We start from the raw sequence: 20,744 nt of genomic DNA, 5'->3' as shown, positions 1-20,744 counted from the left end.
TATGAGGAGCATGCTACCCTCACAGTAGCAGAAGATAAAAAATGTAGCAAATCCACCCTGTACATTCAGTGCAATTCTTTCTGAGGCCAAAAAGATGTGGAGATTAGACATGTGTTCTGAATCCCAGCCAGGAATCTGTCTTCATTCTGTGCCCAAAATTCCCTGAGGAGCTAAAGATTTTTCTTCTAGGTAATGTTGGGCTCTCTTTTACCCTAAGAATATTTCTGAATGAGCCTGATCCTCCCTGTAGTTTTCAGCTAGGCAAGGCTCCAGGCCTTCCCTTGTCACCCCCTTCTCTCCTGGTTCTTCCTATTTGTTTTTCTGACATGCTTTCTATGTTTTCTCTCTTTCTCTTTTTCCTCCTTTATTGTTCTGGCTTTGCATATGTGTTTGTGTGTGGTGCCTACATAGCTTTTTTTTTCTGCTGTAGCCTAATTAAATGTAATTGCATTGCCTGGCTAGCCTTCTGCAGAGCTTTATCTTCAGCATCCCATTTGGTTTAACTCAAATATTAACTAAATGTACTCATGCCTTTCTGAAAGCTTGTAAAATGAGACACAGCCTTGGCTATATAAAGCAAGTGTGGTTCTAGTGCATTCAGCACAGTAGTAGATGATAAGAAATAAAATGGAAAACCATAGCTGCTCTCTGTACAACCTCTCATTTGGTTGGAATTGTAAGTGCAACCAAATATTTTGCAGTTTTGGTATTTTTGTTGTGTTGGGTTTTTTTATATTTATTTTAATATTAAAGGACTCATGTAGGTTCCTGAATGGAGAAGGGGAGGTGAGGGTTAAGGAATTTCTAGTGCTGAAGCATTCCATGTCCTCTCCATGTCCTCTGTTCATACAAGAGGACATGGAGAAAGCTCCAGAAGAGCTGTTCTCCTCAGTGCATCATTTTACTCCCCAAAAGGGGAAATGTTCACGTTTATCAAGTGAACAGTGCTCACCATCCATTTGAGATCTGGATGAAGCCCTGTTTGACTTAGGAACTTATTAATAACACAGTGATTATGTTAATTTTTGACCTTAGGTTATTTTTATGAATACCTTAAACTGGTATAAAGTTTTTGCTTGTAAGGTTAGCAAGGACAAGATATAAAGTTTGCACCTTGATATTCTGGTTATGACAGTGTTAACCCTTATGGTTCAGCTGACAGGAGCAAGTGGTGGAGTGTGTAATCAATTTATATTCAGATAGCTACAGTGACCACCCCTGGGAACTGGTTCATGGGGCAACGTGTGGAATTTTAATAAGTACAAATTGAGATTGGTATAGATATCAGTCATATTACAGATTATTTGACCCAACAGTCTTGTGTGCAGGGGCAAGAGGAGGAGGAAGTTGAGACAAATAGTAAATTCAGTCTGTGGTGATGTTAATCCCAGTAACTAGTTTCCCAGAGATTGAGTGCATGTGTGTTTTGCTGCCATGTTGTGACCAGCCCATACAGTCTGATCCCCAGGGACAAAGGGGAGAATTTTAATAAAGAAAATATATAAAAGATTGTGATGATGTTGATAGTAGAGTTTCAGATGCGTTTATAAGAACAGGGGTGCCCTTGAGGGGGATGGTGGTCCACACCAGAGCAGGGATGCCTGCAGGTGTCTGTGGATGTCCTGTGCTGCAGCAGAGGGAGAAAAGTCATGGGTAGCAGGAATAAAAGCTTTAGATGTACAACCCCAACCTCCAGAGCTGCCCAGCTCCTCACCAGAGGAACTGGGTTGGATAGAGAGTGACCTTCTGCAAAAACTTGGAAGCTGGAAGGAGAAAGAAGTGTTTGCTTTAAGTTGAGCCTAAGGCAGGGGAAAGTAAAGGTCTTAAGTGTTTTCAGTCCTTTGTCCCTCAAACAAATTACTTAATTTCATGATCAGAAGTTGGTGTTTATTTCATTCAATTTATTCTCTGAGTTGAGACTTTTGCCTCTGACCTTACTAAAAGGCCAGGAATACACAGGTGAAATGGGAGAATAAAGGATCACAAGATAACCTTTGAGTAGGAGGTCCTGTCTATCCAGAGGAAATGAGTCCAAACTCAAGAACCCATGAGAAAGCAAGAAAGTTGAGGCAAGGATGTTTACCAGGCTTACTGCTTTGCCTAGACCATGTATTCCTTACATTCTTTGGCTAAAGAGTCAAGAAAAGCAGTCTTGTGAGACTCATGTGACTGACACTTGTGCGCCTTTGTGACTCTGCGTGTGTATGTTTGTTTACACCTATAACATATCCAAGAAGTTAACTTTAAGCCAAACAGATTGTGTCTCAAACATGTTTGGGGTTGGAGTGTGTTTAGGTCACTACAGAGCAGAGACTCAGGAGGTGATGTCAGTGAAATGGTTCCCTACCTGGACACCATTTTAATGGTGTGATACCTCAAAATAAGGTAGGTGTCTTTTCTCTAGCTCCAAAATTTTTCCCTTGCATTCAATGCATTTTATGCTACCATTTCCTACTAGCTTAATTATTTATCTAATATCACAAGTTTTTTCTGTCCAGAGCTTGTTAAGAGACAATTATCAGGTCTTCTCACATGTCTCTCTTGTGTGATGAAATGAAGGCAGGGTTTCCAGTCCTCAGGTCATCCATCTTACCTGTATACCTTCTTTTTATTTTTTTTTTAAATACAAACACCAGTAGAGAATCTGTTTCCTTGCAATTAAAAACAGGGAAAATTGAGAGAGAGTTGAACTTGTGAAATTGTTTATTCTTGCCAATGAATTTTCCTTTTCCTTTCACACAGGAATCTGGGCATTTGCTTAATACTAGACTTAGGCTAGAAATATCCATGCTTCTTAGATTTACTTGTGCCTCTGTGTGATACAACGCAGACCTGCTTTTCTAAGAACATTTTTAAACATGGGTAGGTTCTTCCTCCAAGAGCTAAGAGATGTCTGTTTGGGATGATGTTTTTGGGAAGGCCTTAATCACATCAGCTGCTGCTGGCATTAAGCCTCAGAGCTCTTAATCATCCCTTCCCCCCACCAGCACACATCCCCTTTGTTATTCACTAACTACAAAGACAGCATAAGCATTAGTCCAAATATGAAAGGAGCTTCAGATAAATGCCTGAAGAAGCTGGTGGGAATTTTTCCATCTTCATGGCATGGTGCAGTGCTGTGTAAAGGTATTGTTATTTTCAGGCAAAGTCTCACTGAAGTAAGTGGTTGTGTATGTACAGACTGTTTGAAGCTTGACATCCTCAGCTTCAGTTGTTAAAATATACAGATACTTCACTGTAGCCCAGGCTGAAGCAAGACTGATATTTTTGATATGTGCATAATGATGCAGCTAGACTTCATTCTTTGGAATTCTTCTGCATTTACACATTCCTCTATTTGTCATTATGACCTACAACAGAAACACAGTGAAGTGACTGCAGAGCATTAAAGCATTAAAATATTACAGAAATATGTCAATCAATGCATTTCTACCATAAGGCTTTCATATCATGTGTATTTTGGAAAAACAAAACAAAACAAAAACCCCAAAACAACAACAAATTATGGTGGTTTAAAGTCTGTCCTATTTAAGTTCAACTGGGGGAAAGAGGAAAGGAATTGAGAAAGCAGAATTAAAATTGGCTTTTCTGGAGCTCTTCTGAGCTGGAATGTGTATCAGCAATATGATACCTGGAGCACAAAATTGCTATGATCTCTCTTGTTGGAGAGGAGCTTCATCTAAAATATCTCATGAATGCCACAAAAATTGCATTTACTATTCTGATATATTATCATGAAGGTGTCTTAGATGCAAAAATTATATTTGATCTCTCCACTTTCTCTGCATATTCACTGTAGTAGGAGTAGGATCAGGCTTTCGTCAGATATTTTGTTCTGCACTCTGTCTATCTGTCTGCACCTCCCTCTCTTGTGCTCTCTTTAATCTTTCTGAGCAATTTTCTCTCTTCCTGCAGGGGTGATTGAAATGATCCTTTGAAGCAGCCAGCTTTGACATTTGGAAAGAAAAATTTCAAAAATGAAAGAATGCTCTAATTAAGCAAAACATCACTTAAAACTCAAGCAAAAATAAGATTCTGATCGGTTCTTTCATGTATGCTTGAAAATTGCACCGGGTTAGCAGAGGGGCTCATTAGAGGATGCTTACAGAAAGCAGAAAGTCCAGATTACTGAGCAAAGACACCCATGAATGATATCCAAATGTGTATGTAGGAAAATTAAATATTCACCACACTTCACATATGTTTTGACCTACTGCTCAAGCAGTTCAGGAAGAGAAAACTTTTGTGTATGCTGGGCTCTTATAGACTGTTCCAAAAGTGAAAAGTGTGTATATCCTTCCCTGCTGGTTTCACTGAGAGCTGAGCCCTCTGAGTCCAGGCACCTGCACATGTGTATGCTTCATCATACCTGTGTGTGGTATATTATATTATATATATGGCAAGATTTTTTAAGCAAAAGATCTTCTCAAGACCACATGATATTCTATTCTTCCACGGTGTGCCCCCGCTGACTGCTGAGGCTGGCACTTCTGCACACAAAATGCCCACAGCTCATTGCTTCAGCTGCAATGCCATTGTTGATAAGATAGTGATTCTTGTTGTGAAAATGACATGTGATATACTGAAGATATGTTCAGAGTTTAACCTCTGAAAGGTTAAACTGGGAGAGATGCTGGGGTGCAGCCCCAGGGGGCCTCAGCCAACCAATTTAAAGAATCCACTTCATAACAGTAGTGAGACACAGCTTAAAAATGAATAATTGTGGCGTGCCCACACACCACCCTTTGAAAAGCTGTTTAAGTGGAGTGATATAAATCGTTCACATTGTTTTACTCGCTTTCCTTTTCTTTTTTGCTGAGTGAGGAATAATTTTCTGCAGCGAGGTTTTGCACTGCTGAGTTTTGTTTGTTTTCTTCCCCTGAAGCTTTCTCAATTAATTTAGCATTGTTGAGTGAAAATGCTAGAGGAGCAAAATGGGTGGAACTTGCAAAACCCCCTGGTTTCAGCCTCCCTGAGCTTGGGGTGTGCCCAATTTCTGGCATGGATGGTTTTCATTTAGTTACAGAGTTTTTAGCTCAGGGCCTCCAGAGAGCTACATGCATCCTTAGAGGTACTACTGCAAGCCCTCCTGTTGGAAAGCTGCACCCTCACAGGAGTCAAAATGGATGAAATGGGCACAGAAGGAACGCCATAGTACTTTGGCTGGACTGGGAGCTGTCTGCCTGTATTAATAATGTGCTAGTTCATGAGTAATAAATTTTGAGTACTAATTACACGTGGGAGTGGTATTGTGGTGTTTCCCCTGCAAGAATCCATGGCCTTTATCTTTCAGTGGCCATTTGTCACCAAAAGCTGTCCTAAGGGACTGGGCACCTTTGTGCTGCCTATGTGAGTGGTTCTCTCCATATTTTGCTGAGCTTTCCTAGCTCACAGTGTGTATATAATTCTTTCTTCACAAAGAGTGCAGAAAGACCCTACACAGTTAACTTAGAAGGACAGCCAAGTGTTTGGGTGACAGTCCATGAGCACAGGGTAACACATTCCTGTATCTTGTTCTCTTTCAAGGATACTTTGCAGAAGACCTGCTGCTAGGGCTGAGCAAGAACCTCTTCTCTTAGACAACAAAACCTATTGATGAACAAGGTTTACTGCTGGACAGGGCTGTTTTTTCCCAGGGACAGCAGAGTGTAAATTTCCTCTTCAACCTGGTGAAGTCTCAGTTTCACCTGGAGACAGCATGACGTGTGTATGTGGAACAGCTTCTGTTCCTCTTGCTGTTGTCATGGTGGTGCTCCAGAGATCTTCATAGTGTAGTTAAGACTTTGGAAAGATGAAGTTGACTGTGTGGGAATTATCTCCTCATGCACAAGTAAAATCTATGTTAAAAAAAGAAAGTGTTTTTGGAAAAAAATGAGCTTTGAGGTACTAAAATCTTAAACTGTTGGCAGAACAAGGAAGAGCTTGTTCATTACTCCTTCAGTCATCAGGCTTTTGTTGGCAATTAATTTGGCATGTGTAGCACACAAACATACACACACACTATGACTGACCATACATTTATGCAAACTCCTGCAAAAAATTAGAATTGTGCTGGTCTCCCTTTGATTCTACAGCCTTCTCTGATGCGAAATGTGAGAAAATGAGATCTAGAGTAAGTCTTATGTTGCTTTACTTTAAATACATGTAGCTTAGTTTTATGTCACTCTCTCAGAACACTCTCTGACAGCAGATACGGTGATACCATTTTCAAGTTGACTCCTTTGATAGCTTCAATCAGATCTGACAAGGAGTCTGTTCCCAACAGATATTTGTTGGGGCTTCTTGGCTAAAGCATGTTCCCAATCTTTTGACAAATTCAGTGTCTCAACACTGTGAATCTCACACCCACCACCCCCAAAATACTGTCAGAGCAAGTGGCTTTCTTTAGAAATGTCCTCTTTCCAAGTTTTGCATGCTGAAAGTTCCTCTTTATATTTGCTAAGTCTAGCTTGTGGGAGGATCTGATGACGTCTACTCTTTTTATCATCATGGGCAGCAAATCAGCTGTTCCTGCCCTGCAGACTGGATGGCTGATCCCTCACTGCATGGGCCCCTCTAGCCTTGCTTGTGTCTCCTAATGAGGCTGGAAAATGCATTTCTTGATGCTGGTCCTGTGAACAGGACCTTGTGCTGGAGCTCCTGTGTCACTGATGCAATCAAAAGAAATCAAGTCATGTCACCAGGTAGCCTAGCACAGAATAGAGAATAACAACTATTAATTGACATCTGCTGGCTAACAATGACAGCTGTCTGTGACAGAGAATATCTCTTTTGCTAGTTCTCACTTCATACTGTAAGAAGAAAGTAGCTGGGTGAAGAGGCCTCTGTAAAGGGGAAGGGATGCTCCTTGCCTTAGGGAGCAATTGGATCTGCCCAAGGAAGAGAAACATCCGGATTATGGGGTGGATCAGAGGAAGCAGCAGCAAGGCTTTAGCCAGGCAGCAATTTGCAGCCTGGTGAGGAAGAGAGAGATTGCTGAGAGAAGCGACGAGCATGCTTCAAGCTCTGTGCTGATGTAAGAGAAGACTTAGAGAGCTGAGGGGATGCTGCAGATATTTGCAACCCACAAAACCCCCTCCAAATATACTCCAAAGGCAATGGCCTGCCTTTCTGGGATACAATAGGCAGGAGGAGATGTGTTCATAAGCCTTTTAAAATACTCCTCTGTTTTACCTAGTCACCTGGCATCTTCTGATGTAAAAAGTAAGCAAGTCAGGTTTTTGGTCTGATAGAGACTTGCTTTAAATAATTTTGAACACCTTCTATGATGTTTTTGAGGAGCTCCCTGTGACAGGGAAGGTCTTAACATATTTGTGTGAAAGCTTGGTCTAGTCTGGGGTCCCATCACACAACCTAGTAGTTCTTATAAAATAAGTTAGCAATCTGACTTGATTTGAATTGCCATAGTTGTAAATGACACTTGGTACTCATGTAACCACACTTAACAGAAAATCCTGAGCCTGAATCATCAGAATCATCATGGTGCTTTTCTGTCCTCTGTGCCTGGGCTCTGCTCTGAAGTGCATGTTTGGGCTATCTCTGCCTAGGTGGAGGGACTTCATCTTTGCAGAAATGTGGAAACTTCAGTTTTCTCCTTCATCAGGGCACTGTACATCTCTAGCACTGAGAAACTGCCTCTACAAAATGTTTTGCAATGTTTTGGGGTAGGTTACACTTTCCTCTGTCCTGGGGAGTAGAGGGCACAGTCAGGGACCTGGAGTGGTGATCAGATGAGAGGTATGTGATGGAAGGAATAACACCTCTTTGTGTGTCTTTTTCTTCTGCACATCTCTGTTGAGCTGGCACCCCTTGGGCCAGGAGCTGTCTTGTGCTGTGTGACTGTACAGTGCACATGGATGGTGTCCCTCTGGGTTAAGGTTGCTGGAAGATGCTCTGAAAAGGAGCATTTTTCTTTTTTTTTCTGACCTTAGCAGATCAGGTATACTGATGTTGTGCTGCCCTGGGGAAGATGCATTTAGTCATATTGCCTCACTCATACTCACAAGCAAACCAAACTCTGTGAGGCTGGAGGACACATTAAATCTCCCTGAGGGATGGTTCAGTAGCTCTGCTCTCCCTTCCCTTCTCCACAGCTCCTTATGGATTGACCCTGCCCTGACCAAGGCAAAAGTACATCCTCCCCTGACTCCAGGAATCAGCAGAGCTATATGATTTCCTTCTGGTCCTCTAGACCCTCCACCCCCTCTCTAGTTTTAGACTTATCACCAGCATTAAGCTTTGGCAAGGGAAGAGGAAAATTTCTTGGGGAGAAGGAATAAGCCCTTTTCTGCCTAGTATTCACAAACATGCTGGTGTTTATCAAGGCCATATTGTCCATGTGAGAAGAAAGCACAGTAAAAGGAAAATAGTTAGCTTCCACAGGAAAAAAAAAAGAGAAAAAAAGAAGAAAGAAAAAAAAATGCATAATCAGTGTGCAGCTGAAATAGAATAATGTTATACAATATAACTCTGAAACCCTTCAGTGGGTTTGTAGCTGGTCTAACCAGTGTTTTACATCATGGAATCTTCCCCTACATATTATTCATTAAACAAAGGTATTTATTAGGGCAGAAACTGCAACACGTGGCATAGATAACATCTCTAGCGCAGGGGAAAAAGAGCTCTAACCAATCTTTAGAACACACCTTGCTTTTGTGTGCATGGAAAGTAATGCTGCTTCAGTGGCAGGGATAAAAAATTCCTGAGTACACACAGGGGATTTCCACTGTTGGAGCAGTCAGGAGTCAGAAAATGCCCCAGTATTCTGTGCTGATGTAAGAGAAGACTTAGAGAGCTGAGGGGATGCTGCAGATATTTGCAACCCAACTTGCAAATGCCCCAACTTCTGCCCACTGCCTTCATCTATGACTGTTGCTCTTAGTGGGCTTTTCTACTTTGTTTTTCTTTAATTTCTATGCAACAGGTTTCCTGCTGCTCCTGTGGGGTAGCCTTTTAAATTTGTGCTTTTTGTTGGTTTTTTTTCATTCTATGGACTCTTGAATGTCTCTGATTTTAAGGGGTCCACCCAAACGTACAAACAAAAAAGCCATCCTGCTGGTAGGTGGGCTCACAATGGGCATGTAGGAGGCTGCAGAATCACTTGGAAGGCCTTACAACTGCACAGCTAAAAGGAAATTGAAAACCCTAGATTTGATGAGAACAGAAAGGATTATCACACTTGTACCCATGTATGTTTTGGCTGAGTGATAATGGCCACATTGGAGCAAAGGCCTTCTCCAAAGGGACTGAACCACATAGGGAGTGTTTACTGCTGTGATAGCACACAAGCTTTCCTTCCAGTTATTTGCATAGGTTGTTTTTCTTTCTGTATTGATCAATGTTTTTTTTTCCCTATTTTAAAATTTTTTAGAACTGTCTCTCGCAAAGGTATCAAAAAGAAAACCTCCATAATGACTACATTGCTCCATGATCAAAGATACTTCTGTTTCACAGGACTGTTCTCTGGAAATGTCACGGTGGGCTGGCCAGGGAGCTGAGCTGCTCATGATAGTAAAGCTCTCCTTGGAGCAGGAGTGCCACAAACCTCGGGAGGTACCTACCTACAGGGATATCTGTAGCTTGACTTTCTGAAAATACAAAATTTGCAGACTTTGTATCTCAACTGAGTAGCAGATTACCTACTGACATTCTGTTTCATACAACTCCCAAACTCTTCAGCCATTGCCCAGAAATGGTAATCCTTATGAACAGCTGGAATTCTTTTTCTCAGCCTCCCCTTACTGCTTCTCTCCCCTGATGTGTGCTGTATAAAGGTGTCTGGAATGCCTTGATGCCTTGTGTAGCCATACAGGCCAGGAGCTTAAACTCAAGAAATTCCTTAGCCAAAAACATACAAAATTTGAGTTAATTTGCAGTTGGACAAAGGTCAGCTATGGGTCCTGCTGCAAAGACATGCAAGCCAAAGTATAAATAAGATGGAGTGGATATAAACAGTCCTGAGCAGCCAGTCATTATGGAAGCAAGCAAGGTGCTTGGATACATTAAGAGACACCAAACATTTGGTTTTTTATTCAGAAACAGCAGTGGCTGCAAAAAGATAAATAGGATATGCTGTTCAACTCTTACTGAAATTTCAGGTCTTTCTTTTTGAAAGAACTGTTATAACCATGGATATAAGGAAGGAAATATGTGTAAGTTATAATTTCATTACTTTTAGTCTAGCGCCAAATTTGTAATGTTATTTATTAAAGTAATTTTGGTATATGGATTTTAAAGAAGATGTTATTCCCTACAGCATTCCTAGTGTGCTGCTATTAATATTTAAAATCTGTTACGTAGGACTACTTCAGGGTATGAAAAACAGTACTTAAAAAATAAAACACTCTCTTAAGGAAGAACTTAGGCACTGTGATACACAAATTGTTTAAAAAAAGGATCAGACAAAAAATGAAAAAATTTTTGCAAGAACTTGGATTCACTGGAAATGATAAATGTGGATTCTTTAGCCAAATATTTTTCCTTAAAGTCTCTGTGTCATTTCACACTGGCTTCTGAGCATTTCATTGTTCTGGGAAATTTAATCAGTGTAATTATGTACCATCTCTTCTTTGACAAAGATCCTTAGCACTTACAAAACTTATAATATTATGAGATGTAAGAGTCACTTTTGTAATAAGGGAAATGAAGCCAGGCCTGCCAGGTAGTGTGGCAACTGCTTATTAACAAGGCAAATGTGCTGTGTGACTTCACAGTCATGGAAGGAACAGGTGAGCCGGATCCATCAGTGAAATAAACAGTGGTCCAAAATAATTCATCACCTAAAACCTTAGAACAGGTGGCCAGAGAAGTCTTATAACCTAATTCCCTGGACCAAAGCGAGTTACTTTTTTTGGTCTTAAGTTGTGCCAGGGCAGGTTTAGGTTGGATATTAGAAAGAATTTCTTTATGAAGAGGATGATCAGGCATTGGAATGGGCTGCCCAGGGAAGTAGTGGATTCTCCGTCCCGGGAGGTATTTAAAAAGAGACTGGATGTGGCACTCAGTGCCATGGGCTGGTAACCACAGTGGTAGTGGATCAAGGGTTGGACTTGATGATCTCTGAGGTCCCTTCCAACCCAGACAATTCTATGATTCTATGATTCTATGATTCTACTGATTCAGAATGGCAAGCAGGTGACAGCTAGAAACCATTTGCCTTATTGCCAGCAGGAGCTGCAGCAGATCAACATAGGAAGTTTTTCCTCTCTGCAACAACTTAGCAAGATCCAATTTTTGTTGGTTTGTTAGAGCCGTTCTGCTTCGAGGGAGTCATCAGATACCCCGGGTGGCCAAGAAAGTCCCGGTCCCTGCTTAGCAGCTAGACCCAGGGGCAGTGTAGGAGTGCAAGGGAGGTTTGAGAAATGGAGGGATGGAGGAGAGAGTGGTGATTGAAGCCTTGTTACACTGTGAGGGAGGGTGAGCCCCTCTGCAGCCCTTGCAAGTAAGGGTGGGAATAGCATGAGAGGGCAGCAACAGCTTCTTTGATAGATTCCTTTTTGCTTGTGGATCCGATGTGCTAGGGATGGAGGCACTCCCACGATTCACATCATCACTGTGAAGTTTCCTGATGCTCAACCTGAAGGTCTCTGAGCAAGAGTCTGTTTCTTTGCCCAGTTCATAGCAAAGACACCTAATTTAATAGCTCCAAAGACATGACAGAGAGAGGTTCTCCCTCCAGCAGCCAAAGTCAAAGTTGTAGTTTTGCTCCTATTGAAGCTGTTGGAGATCTGCATGCAATTTCAGCAACTGAATCAAAGCAGGAACTTGGGTCCCTGGCATCTAGGACAAGATTCTTCAGTCCTCCAGGGCATCATGTATTCTCAGGGCAACCTTGCTGATTTGGCTCAAAAGCTTCCGTCTGGATTGGAGACTCTCTCCCTAATAAAAGCTTCATTTGAAAATTATCCAACCCTGGTTAGTTTACAAGATAAGATAAAAACAGAAGGAAGGATGGTGCCTCTCTCACCTTTCTGCAGTTCACAGCCAAGTTATATCTGGGACACTGGGTTTAGGACTGTGGGCTTCTGCCAGACTTCACCCAAGTGTGTGTTTGAGCAATGCTAGTTGTGAAAAGAGCAGAGATCCCAGCTGGCATCTCTGCAGAATACTACAGTACTGCTACCAGTAACTGTGCTCAGGGCTGACATTGCACTGAATTGCATCATCAAAGATGCTGGGTTTTGAAATGTCAGCTGAACTGCAGTTCCTTTTCCTTCTCTGCTGACTGTGAAGTTGAAACCTCTGTTTAATTTCATATATTCTCCAATGTTGGTCAAAACATCTCAAAAATAAAAAATTGTTCTAATGTTCAAACCTGTTTGTTTATGCTGAATCCATGGTGGCAGCCATCTACTGCTGTACTTAAATTTAACTTACCAAAACATAGAATCATAGAATCATAGAATTGGCTGGGTTGGAAGGGACCTCTGAGATCATCAAGTCCAACCCTTGATCCACTACCAAAGCGGTTACCAGACCATGGCACTGAGTGCCACATCCAGTCTCTTTTTAAATATCTCCAGGGATGGAGAATCCACTACTTCCCTGGGCAGCCCATTCCAATGTCTGATCATCCTCTCGGTAAAGAAATTCTTTCTAATATCCAACCTAAACCTCTCCTGGCACAACTTGAGACCGTGCCCTCTTGTCTTGCTGAGAGTTTCCTAGGAGGCATCTTGAGGTTGGAAACCTCTTGGACCACAAAGAAGCAATATGAGATTAGATATAGGATGTCAAAGATGTATCAGTGGTACACTGCTGATTTGCTACATGTCCTTCAGCAACTTACACCTTCTTTTGTTTTGGTGCAAGCACAATTACATGTATTTTGGTGTTTTAGCTACTGCAGCTGTTTTGCAGAACAGCTATTACTGTCTCAACTGGATGCTCTGAGAGAGCTAATTAATTAAAGTTAGTGAAGCATTTGGTATTCTTGGATATAACAGACACTACAAAAAAACCAAATTATTATCCCTTATGTTGTAAATCAGATTCCACTCCATTCTTAAATACTTGCTTTATCTAAGGCTGATGGCAAAACCCAACAAGCTAATTAAAAAAAAAAAAAGTAGGATACCTAAGGGCATCCTTAATCAGAGAAGACGTTTCTTTCTCACATGAAAAAGACATCTACACTGAACAATTTCACTAGCCAAGAAACAATAAAGTCTTCCCATGCTAAGTTAAATAGGGGGTAATTACTTTGCGGCTAGAGAAGGGGTGTGGGAAGAAGGTTGAGACAAGCATCCCACTTCTGAGCCACTTAAGCTATTTAGAAAGCCAAAGTTCTATAGCTCTATTAAGAATCAGGGGGTAGAGGTCTTTATCCCAGGTGTCCCATAGCTCAGAAAATTATTTCATCATCTACTTGTGCCTTGGTTGCCTAGGTATGTTTTCTTCTCCCCTGCCTGCAACTGCACCTCTGTACTGAAAGACCTATTTGAAATTTTTTTATTATGGTTCATCTTCGCCTTCCCTGAGCTTCCCATTTTCAGTGCCTCTGACAACAATCTCTTGTGTAATTAACAGAGATGCACCAGCAGGGACATGTAAAACCAGTGTGCACCCAAAACCTGTAACTGTCTACAATAAAGTAAATCCGGCTTCTTATTAATTTTAACCAGCTGGTGAAAACTGAGCTTTCTCTGTGCTCTTACTTCATTATTTAGAAAAATAACTGGTTGGCAAGGTATTGTTCTTGCAGATGGAGGGAAGTTTCTGACTCCAGTTAACATCTGTGGAATGAAGTTGCCTGGAGTGGGCATGCTGCAGCTTAGCTGAGGACATTCTGGCAGTCATACTCTGTTGCCAGTGTGAGCTGGTAGTTTTCCACAGCCTTTAGCTAGTATCAGGACATCAACCTTTTTCCATTAACTCATCCTTTCTGCAGCTCTGTGGTTTCCTGTGCTTGTTTTAGTGTGAATTTCCTTCCATCCATAACTTTGTTGTGCAGCTTTTACTTTAGGAGGCAAGAGGTTTGTCCTTGCTTTGATAATTCTGAACTGCTGAGGGCACAAAAAAAAAAAAAAAAAAAAAGTGCTAACAGCTAACACCCTACATTTCCCAAAGCCCTACATATTCTATCTGCTGCTAGAGCTGAGACATCTAAAAAACGTGCCACCTCAGCATACTAGGCACCAGGAAATGTTTGCTTAAAGTGTTTGCTTTACCCACCTCCTGTCTCTCTGGCAGCCTGAGAGCACCAGCTCATAGGGCACCAGTTTCCAACAGCACATGGATGACCACGTTTCTTGTAGAGCTGCCTCAGAGCTCAACAGCCCAGCTCAGCACAGCTGATATAGATGTTCCTGCTGATCACCTCAGCCTTTACTACTGCCACTCAGGCTGTCCCAATGAGTAACACCTCTGGTAGTGACAGCCCTTGAAAATATTCGTGTTGATTTTTGCCATCTAATCAAGTCTCCTCAGTGGCATTACCTGTGGGAGAGAAAAGGAGATCATAAACCTGGTGATCTAACTTAAAAGCTGCTGCTGTCTCTATCCACATCTCAGGCTGTGTGTGTGATGCTGCTGCTCCCTTTGATCACTTAGTGCAGGAAAATGAAGTGAGATGGAAGTTAGGATCCTTTCAGCAAGGTAGCCCCCAGGACTTGGCCCCTCCTGTGAGGCATCTTCACCTTGCTGCTTAGCGCAGATCCTCTGCTAGGCAAGGTCCTACAGGTACAGAAAACTCCCAGCTCTAGCCATAAATACTTCTGCCTCCCTCAACAGCTGATTGAGAGTGTGCTTGCATATGACAAGGCAGCAGTTTAGGCTTTTGCAGTGTAAGTGTGCCCTGCCAGCTCTCACACATGGCCTACTAGCAAAGCCATCTTTGAAAGAAAGTGAGGACCAGTGAGGGGATCCTTCTGTTTCATCACCCCAGCTGGCTGGCTTCACTCACCTCCTGTTTTGCTGGAAGCACATCTTCAGACAGGAATCTAAAACTGGCTCTGAGAAGTGAGGATGAGAAATAGAGAAAATGGGGCTGAGCTGCCTGTTGATTGGGCTCCTGCTGCCTTCCTTTGGGTGGGTATGCTTTGGTTGATCAATTCTAGTATTATACAGCTGCTGAAGCAGGCTTGCTTTCTCTCTGGATGCAACCTTTAAGAAAGGGGGGAAAAATTAATGATTAGTTTGTATGTACAGACTATGATGTTCCTGCTATGTTCCTACAGCAGCCAATTTTGCTGACCTGGCCACCTGGGCTGACTACAGTTATAACACTCCTAGTCTGCTTGTTGATGCATTTATATCAGTATTGAACTGATGGGGCGCAATAAAGTCAGTTGACACTTTCTCTGAACTGTTGTATTTTGCATGTTGGAACTGTTATCAGTGTAGCTATGCTGGACTAAACTCTTCACAATTTCTTGCACTTACTGCAGTAGAAAGTATGAGATGTGGCTAGTAATGTGTGTTTCTTTCTGAAGCAACTGGATACTTTTGGCTTTTAGCAAAGTATTTTTTGTGTAGTCTGACTGATGTTATCCCCATCTGGCTCTGAGATTAATCTGAATCTTTTAGTATTTTTTCCTGTTGTAAAAACCAAGCATCTTTAAATATTTTTCACACCAAGATACCATATCAGGGTGGTATTTCACCCACCTGAGTAATTACAAATTAATATTGCAAAATGAGGCTCTGATCCCGTAAGAGGTTCCTAACAGAAGGGGGTTTGTGTCCATGCTGGTTTTGATGGAAGCCACTTGGGCTGTGGAGAGGTATAGAGAGGCTGCTCATTTGGCTGTAGCTATGATGCTGGTAGTATTAATTAAAATAAATTTTAAGTGCCTGTTTTCTCATTTTAATGACTGCTAGGGAGTACATAGTTTTTAAAACAGAGTTTCTGGAAAACTTCCAGAGAGAATGTCACCTGTACACTTTTGCTTTGTTAAATAAACCAATGTATTTGGTGCTTTTGATGACAAATTCAGATACCACTTTCTATAAAACAAACAAACAAAACAAATATTTTCAATAATGATTTCCATGACATTTGTGGATCAAAAACACAACTCATGTTAATTAATTTTTATAGTAATACTGTTCAGATTTTCTAAAATAGAGACAGCTTAAAACACTGATGAAAATGTCTCTTCCAGGAGCTTTACTTTGTTCTGGAGACATACTGTTTGAGAAAAATGCCGGATCTGGAGAGAAAACTGCTCTTTGATCCTCAGATTAACTCTGCATTCATAGACAAGGGCAATCAGGAACGTTCCTTTTATTCCTCCACCTCTGGTTTAGAAGGGCAAAGTTGTCTTCTCTAGATTTCTGGGTCAGTTAAGCTGTATCAAATCAATGTAGCAAGTCATTGGCGACGTCCTGCTTCCACTGAGATGGGCAAAAGTGAAGCATGAGCAGCCCCTTCTGAGATCAGGAATCCACGTCTTCAGTGTGATATGATGTTGTGGCACTAACACCCAAAACCAGCCATCATTTGAGTCTGCTCCTCGGGTTTGTCAGTCCCTCAGTCGGGACATCTGAAGGAGCTAGGAAACCAGAGCAGTTTGCCTGCCAGATACCCCAAACGAGCTACGATTTGATGTGGCTGAAACTTGTGGTGGAATTGATTTGTATAAAATTTCCTTTGGTTTAAATCCCTGCAGGGTGTACTTTAAATCTCGTAACTCACATCAAAACTAGCAACTACAGACCAGGAGACACAAGTTTTGCTTGATATACAGCCTTATTAAAGCAAACTTCACCTGGCCAGCGTTAAACTGTTCCTGCACAAGATTTCATGCTCTGGAGAAATCCTCTTCTGGGACCTCCGCACACACGAGCCCTGCTGCCAATTTTCAGCACAAGGCGGGAAGCTTCCCAGGGGGCTTCCAGCTCACAGACTCACAGACTGGTTTGGGTTGGAGGGCACCTCTTCCATCACCAGAGCATTATCGACATACCTCGAGAAACGACGTGGTTTGCATGACACCCGTGGACAGGCTCGTTTGTACTCCTGCCTCACCAAACTCCAGCCTCCATCTGCACTTTTCTTGTAGGAACTACACGTTTGATTTTCCGCCTGGGTACTACTGCCTTTACTTCCCCTTCAGCAGCCGCAACCCAGCAGGTCGCTAGAGTCAGGAGGGGGCTCATCAGCCAGGCTTTGCTTGGGCGGTAGCTCCGCACAACCACCCCCTCGGGGGCTGCACCAACACGATCAGAGCGGAGCTACCCCGCACCGCCACCCGCCGCCCATACCCGGTACCGGGCAAGGGGAACCGGGGCACCCTGCCCACCCAGCGGCAGGAGGAAGACAGGGAAGGGAAGGGGCTGCCTTTAGACGCCGGGGGGTGGGGGGAAAGGCGCCGAGGCCGAGCCCAAGCCACAGCCGGGAGACCCCGCCGCGAAGGGCCCGTCCGTCCGTCCGCCCGTCCATCCATCCCCGGGCAGGGAGGGGCCTGCGGACCCATGGACAGAGAGACAGAACCGCAGCAAACACCAGCCCCAGGGGCCTCAGCCCCTCCACGACTGGAGGGACAACGGGGGCTCCGTGGATTTGGTGGTTTTGAGCATTCGTTTTCCCCCGTAGCCCCCCGCCCCTTCGCTGCCCCTCCCGGCGGGCACCGCCCCCCCTCTCCCCGCCTCTCCCCGTCCCGCCCCGCCGGCGCGGCTCCCGCGGCCGCGCATTGTGCATCGCGCCGCTGCCCCGGGGGGCGGCACAGGCATCAGGTCTGCGCTGTGGAGTCTCTGGACCTCCCTCAACACATCCTCCGGGCCGGGTCGGGCCTCCAGCTCCTTCCCTTGGCGGCGCCGGTCACAGTTGGACACGGTGAGTGGGGGGCGGCGGGGTCCACGCACGCCCGGTGGCGCGGTCTTGGGGGGACCGGGCGCTGCAGCGTCTGTGCCCAGCCTGGGGCTCGCCCCGAAAAATTGCGGAATGGGAAGCGGGTCTGTCCCTGTCCCTGTCCCGTTCCCCACAGCGGACAGGGCGCCTTCCGCGGGGGGTGCGGAATGTTCCCTGGGAGCTGGGGGTCTGGGGAGCGGCTCCCAGGACCCCGCTTGTCACCCCGGGGCCGTGCGGCAGTGGGGGGGCTCCCAGTCAGACAGGGTCAGGCTGCCGGGGACCGGGCTCCCTGTTCTCATCGTGGGGGTGCTCCCGGCTTTGTTTATTCATGTGAACTGCAGTAATATACCGCCCTCCTAGCCATTCTGGTGATTAAGGCTGATTCTAGACCTCGGGCTCGCAGTTTTTGCACACAACGTGAATGTTAAACTCGTATTTGTGCAGACACTCATATCCTTTTCTTTGCAGTCTGAAATAGCTCTCTCAGGTAACTGGAGTTGACTCTAAATGTGATTCCTGTGGGTTGACTGCTGTAAGCCTTATTCACCCAAGTAAGATCTATATGCATGAGTAAGATTATTTATTTATTTTTTCAGAATGATTTTGCATGTTTGTACTCCGAAGTGTATAACCCCTAGTAGCTTTTGCAGAAGATGGGCTTGCCCGTTTCAATTTTTGTGTGTTGATATGCAGTTTTGTTGTAAGGGATCATTGGTAAAGGTCCGGTATCTTTTTAAGAGTACATTAAGTTTGATGTATGAGAGTGGTTTCGTATTGTAGAAGCAACAAGAGAGGCAGCCTTAGAAAAAGGATCGAGGAAATGATTGAGCTTTTCTTATGTTCACCATTTCCAGCCAGCATACTTTTAAGTGTTTCATTTTAAATTACAGGAAGCAATCAGTTTTAGCAGTTACCAGCATATTGATTAATCATGGAAAGATAGGTATAAAACTAAATTTTGATGGTATATTTTAATTTCTTTTCTCCCATACCTATTCACTTTTAGGAAAGAAGTAGGAGGGGATGATTAGGCGGCTTTCATAAACTTTGAATAACAGAAATGGCTTGGTATAGGCTGGTTATAGAATAATGGACACATTTGGCACCTAGCACATAGCTGAATGTACAGCTGTGCTGCTGCATAGCAAAACTCTTCTTTGTTCATAACTTCTGTAACCAAAGAATAGCATATCTAAAACTTAATTACTCAGAATAGGATGATACTGAATGCAGGTCCAGTTTCTCTATGGCAGTCTATTAATATGTGATTTACTATAAAACATGTATTGACAGTGGTTTTGTATTTCTAATATACACCACTGATTGAATAACTTCATGCTTCATCATTCTTTTTCTCATTAATAATCTAATCAGGGGAAGACTCTGGAAGGAATATGGAATTAAGGCACGTTCCCAGTGGATATACAATAAAAAAGACATCGCTAAGTAGACAGTGTGAGGAATTTCCAAAAGTACTCATCACCCAAGGCAGAACCAGGGTTTGAGCACTCCTAGGCTTGTGTTTAGGATCCAGAGTAAATTTCTAGATTTTGTTCATGTTAGTTCTTTACTTGTATCCAAAATTCTTTGGGGGACCTTGAAATCTGTCTGCATAAGCCAAGGTCTGAGACTTTGAACCCTTAAATAATCTATCCCTGAGCACTTAAAAAGATCTGATCCTTGGGTTACAGTCATACCTCCCACCATTTCCATTTTAGAGGCATTTCCTTTTAATTTTTATGGGAGTTAAAATTATAGCTGTAAAATGTAGTCTCACTAAAGCAAACCAGTACAATTACTTCTAGTATTAAAGAAAAGCTCCACAGGTACACATGATAAAATGCAAGATTGGTAGTAGAACTGTAAGTGGCACTTAATCATTGAACAAAAAATAATAGGTAATGGCTAAAAATAGTATTCCCCGTCTCAACAATAGAGTTAAATATTGTAATGGATATTAACAGGGTAGATTGGTGGGTGCTGGAGGCTCTGACCATTGGTACCAGCTGACATTCTGGTTTACTTCTTTGTTTTCCTTTAAATAATCACTCTTGCATATATGTTTGATAGTAAATCACAAAACCAACCAACCAACCAGATTAAAAAAAAACCAAGCCCCAAGCCCCTCAGTTTTAAGGGGAAAATTGTTGCTTTTTTTGCTTCACAATAGTGGCACTGTAATTTCTGCAGCACACTCTGATCGTGTGTAGCTCAGCAGTTTGTGCTGAGCTGCATTCAGGTTGTGCCTGGCTTCAGAGAAGTGGTTGGTCCCACGCATGGGCAAGAACATTCTTCTGCCAGAAAGAAAGCACTCAGGTCTGGTTCTGATCATTCAACAGTGTCTGAAGTGTTTCAATATCACTACTAGACAAATGCCTTTACATTAAGTCCAATGATAAATTTGCCTCTCCCATAGGCCTGGCTGCAGCCTCTCAAGGATCTGTTGAATTGTGAGAGCTGGTAATTACCTCCCTACATCATTGGCCTGGGACTCATTGACACTGAGCACAAAGAAATGAAGAAAATGACAAATGCTTGTCCAGAAGCACATTCTCTCGGGGGCGTTTGCTTTCCTCCTGGTTTCTTAGGATAAGACTGGCGAGTTTGGGATGTGGAGAAAACAGCAATTAATGAGCTAGTGCATTTCTAGCCCTTAGAAGATGAAAAATACTGTATGGGGAGGCTTAAAATTAATTACTGTTATTCCCTGCTATTAAAGAAATTGCTTGCCTTCTCTACTTGCCCAGTTGGAGCTGTAGGCAATTTTAAAGCATTTTCTAAACTGTTGTTTAGGACTGTTAAAGCAGGAAGGCCAGGGATAGTCCTTAAAAAGGAATACTAGTAGGCAAAGATTTTCTTGTTTAAGCATTTTTGTTATTAGCTGGAAAATCTCTGTATATGGCATGGAGCAAAAGGGAGTTGAATGGAGCTGAGTAGTGGAGTGGTAGTGTGA

General features: G+C 42.9%; 1 protein-coding gene across 4 annotated transcripts in view; it reads left to right on the top strand.

Moving 5' to 3' along the window:
• Nucleotides 1-17,594: 17,594 nt before the first annotated feature.
• The window catches only part of PRR5 (proline rich 5), a 93,072-nt gene continuing 89,922 nt past the window's right edge, over nucleotides 17,595-20,744 (top strand). For 2 of the 4 annotated variants that reach the window (XM_030468942.1, XM_030468940.1), the window contains exon 1: nucleotides 17,606-17,776. The gene's annotated coding sequence lies outside the window, so the exon portion shown is untranslated. Of the gene's footprint in view, nucleotides 17,777-20,744 lie in introns of all 4 variants that reach the window. The other 2 variants (XM_030468937.1, XM_030468936.1) reach the window with 2 other exon arrangements.

This window comes from Calypte anna, chromosome 1 (assembly GCF_003957555.1).
Source record: "Calypte anna isolate BGI_N300 chromosome 1, bCalAnn1_v1.p, whole genome shotgun sequence".
In the NCBI taxonomy this organism is placed as follows: Eukaryota; Metazoa; Chordata; class Aves; order Apodiformes; family Trochilidae; genus Calypte; species Calypte anna.
This window is presented reverse-complemented; position numbering and strand designations above follow the sequence as displayed.